We start from the raw sequence: 4,131 nt of genomic DNA, 5'->3' as shown, positions 1-4,131 counted from the left end.
CCGAAGCCCTGGTTTGGAACCTAGACTGGTTGATTGCTGATCAAGACAATGATTAAGAAAGATCAGATATGAGCAGGGCACAGGGGGTAAGGCCAAGATTTTAGAATTTGGCTTAGAGGCAAATGATTCCTTACTCCCTTACATATTAATGTTGAATTGGGCTAAATAAATATTAAAGACTGCTTTCCCTCATAGCAAAATGTGCCCCCTTCCTGAAAAAGTCAGAATAGAGAAGTGACAATTTCTATTTTGTAGTACCTCTTTATAGAGATTCGTACAGAAGTCTCAACTTCTGTAGTAGGTATGCTCAAATATGTCATTTTCTCGGATACATCCATAATCTACTCCAGAAGTACTGAGCAAACATTCCTGACAGATGCACCGGGAATGTATATAATTAAAGAGAATACTAGGTGCTAATGTCACTGAGATGTGTGCCTTCCCATAATTGCTATTATTTTGTAAGCAACATGAGAAAAAATGATAGCTTTGCTTTATAGCACACTTAAGGTGCAAGTCAATTTACATGTTTTATTTTACATAAGGTGGTTTCTAATAGGAATCTCTGGGCACATAAAATGCCCTATTACTTACTTTTGTTTTGCTCAGCACCAGTTATGAGCCGGCCTCATCAAAAACTGGTCAGGTTGGTTCAGGATGTAGCTAACGTTTACTCAGGAGGAGGGGAGCCACAGGCCTGAGACACAGGGGATCCAGGTAAACTTTACCCTGTCTGTGCTTCTCTGTGTCTTTGATGCCGCCTGAGCAGTTGGGAGGTTTGGTAACACAAGGAATTTTCACGGGAACTTTCAGGGTACTAGAGGGTCTTCACAGAAAAGTGTCAAAGGAAGAACTTGGTGTGAAGCATCATTAAGATGCATATTGCATTAAATAACATCCTGTTAAGGACATGAAATCTCTAGTTAGGCTGCTTGACCTCAAGTCCCACACCAGAGATGTCACTTGAAAATAACTTCCTGATGCCTTAGCTTCTTCACCTAAAAAAGGTGTAGAATAATACTTGCTCACGTAACTATTGTATAGGATTGAGTGGGATAATGTGTGGGAAAGCATAGTCTCTGGTTTTCAATAAATTTTAGCCACAAATATTACCATTATTACTAATAACCAATGCATGCACATTTTTTTTTTTCGCCACAAGATAAGAAGGCTGTTTCACAGCAAGGATCTTGAGTATATTTTGTATTCTGGCACAATAACATGCCCGTTGTAGAATCTGAGTAACGATGGATGGATGGATGAGTGAGTTTGAGTTTACGTTGAGAATGGTCCTTCAAAGGACTTGAGTATTGCCAGAGCCCTCCCTGAAAACCCTGCCTCATCTGGGAACCAAAAGAAATCAGCACAAAGAAAGCCCACAATATCCAGCAGGGATCCTTTAGGTTCAACTGGACATTTCGACACACAGAGTTACCACATTTTACATTTAGTCTATGTCTCTGCCGGAGAACGTGGACACAGACAGGGAATCGCCAGGCATTCTTGGACAAGGCAAGTGGCAGCAGCTCCGATGCAAGGAGATGCTGTCCACACTGGGCAACGGAAGGATCTACTGTTGCTTCAAATCCTATCTTCCGCAAGAGCCCAAACTCCTGTAATAACTCCAAGGATATGGCCTCCACAAGGAACATTGCCAGTTATAAGAATCGATGTGCTCAGGGAGGTCCTCAGCATGGCATCGCCTTTAGGTATTTATAGTTCATTTGTAGTTCATCCCAGTCCAGATGCAGCCTACCAAGGAGGGGTCATTTTAACCATATGCAATGTTGCCTAGTAACATAGTTGACACATACCATCTTTATCTGTTTCCAGGGAAACCAAGCTAAGAAGTTAACCAAAGGTCAGATTCTCATGCAAAAAAAAGGCAAGAGTTTTTGTTAACTCCTTGAACTCTCTCTCCACACCACCGAAGTAGTTATTTACAATATACCCTGAGAAACCTGCCACGTATCCTTGTCTCCACAGGGGAAAGAGCTTTTTCTTACATCGCGTATCTGGCAAGACTATTTTAACATTTCTCAAATTTCTCTACAATATCAAAATAGAACAAGATAGGCCTAACCATGACTGCCACTCTGCCAACTATCTCCGCCATCCCCCTGCACATACACACACACACACACACACACACACACACAGAGAGATTTAAAACTCAGTGATTCTTGACCCAGGACCTGCCCTTTACATATGCCACCCCTTCAAAGAGTTGTTGGCTCTGTAACACACAAACACACACACACATTTACTTTTATAAGTTACCCAAAGGACTGCAGTTTCCCTGTAGCCTTGTGATCTGAACAGATTCACCCAGCCCAGAAGCCATAGCACCAAGGATCTTGAGAACGTTTCCCTTCCTTACTGGACTGTCATGAAGATAAAATGAGAGCAAAGAGGTGAGAGTGTTTTAAGGCATTGAAAGGGTCATAGTGAAACGCTAAGATAGCTCCACTGTTCAGAATGAGGTTGAATAAATTCCAGACATGGGTGCTTTGGGTCAGAAGTACTTACACGAGAAACACAGAGCAGTCTACTTTCCCTGGGTTGATTTATTGGTGATAAGAACCATCTCGACTAAGCATTTGAGATCTCCGAGCACTGGCTACCCACTTAGCTCTCAGTTCAACTCACCTTTTAAACAGTCAAGAGATGGTAGAAATTTTGTATATTAACAACTTGCATTAGTAAGAGGATTAAGTAGTGCCTCTTGCGTTTCTCTGCCTGGATGATCATACTTGTTTTTATTTATTTAATTTTCACCGGGTGCCAAGGCCCGTGCCAAGTGCCTGGCTCACGCTCTTCTGGCTTTAGTCATCGCCTTATTAACTCTGAGCCTCAGCCAAACCAGAGCTCAAAGCACTGACGAGACTTGCACACGGCCACTCAGCAGCATGCGGCAGAGCCGGGCGTTAGATTCTGTTTAGTCTGAGTCCAGATCGCCTGCTCTGAGTTCGGTGATGCCTTTATGGAGATGGCTTATATACAGGATGCACGAGGAACATTTTACATTGCTCTTTTAAAATTTACTTTTACCTCCTCTTTACAAGAAAAACAATGACTTTATTGAAATGGTAAAGAAAGCTAAGTCTAGATGAAATTATGCACAAGGCAGAGGGAACTATTCATTTTATTTTAATTCCTTTTCTCTCTTCTACTTTATGTGGGTGCCTATTCTAAAATGAACCTGATAATAATTTTTTTTAAAAAGATTTTATTTAGAAAGGCACAAAGGGCAAAGAGGAGTAAAGAAAATAGAGCAGAATTTGTGGCTTTTGCAGTCACCACTCTGCAGCTCGTCCTGTCAAAAGTCTTCTAAAGGAAATGGTAATTACGACTCATTATCTACCTTGAAGACATATGAAATAACATAAGAACAGGTTCCAAATCAATAGAATTCTATTTGGGAGATCAGGACGCATCAGTGGTTCATTATGTTGGCAATTTTAATCGCTTTTCTCAAACATTTTAATTGCATGTTTTGTCTACTTATAATGTATTTCTGCCAAAAAAAGAAGAACCCTAAACGAAATCCTTAAACTATTATGGCTAGCACATTCCTACTGAGTTATGATTAATTCAAAGATCTGTAAGAAAAAGAATTTGCAATTGGCAAACAAAAATTTTAATTGGGCAATTTCATCACCCAATAAGCTTAATAACTTGCCCAAGGGTGGGGAAGAATGTGGACCCATCAGCATTCTGAACTCATCAATGGGTATTTCCTTAGAAGGTCAGCCTATCTAAGAGAAACGAACAAACAAATTGGTTCTGTCCCATAAAATACCTAATTTCTTTAGAAAACTTGAAGAAATCCATTCAGTCATATAATAATTCTATGATTGTGAAAAATGTATAATTCCGCTTTTATTATCTTATGCTCCTTTTAAAGACCTCTCTTAGAAAATAACTACATGAATAGAACTTGGTTGGCACAGTGGATTCACACTGGGCTGCTGATTGTAAGGTCGGTGGTTCAAACCCACTCGCCACTCCATGGGAGAAAGATGAGGCTGTCGACGTCAATCAAAATGTGCAGCTGCAGCCCTACAGAGCAGCTCTCCTCTGCCCCATAGGATCAACTTGATAGCAGTGGGTTTATATGTGTAAAAATAA

Source organism: Echinops telfairi, unplaced genomic scaffold, assembly GCF_000313985.2.
Source record: "Echinops telfairi isolate 266 unplaced genomic scaffold, ASM31398v2 ScPeMD7_7421;HRSCAF=8459, whole genome shotgun sequence".
NCBI classification, from domain to species: Eukaryota; Metazoa; Chordata; class Mammalia; order Afrosoricida; family Tenrecidae; genus Echinops; species Echinops telfairi.
This window is presented reverse-complemented; position numbering follows the sequence as displayed.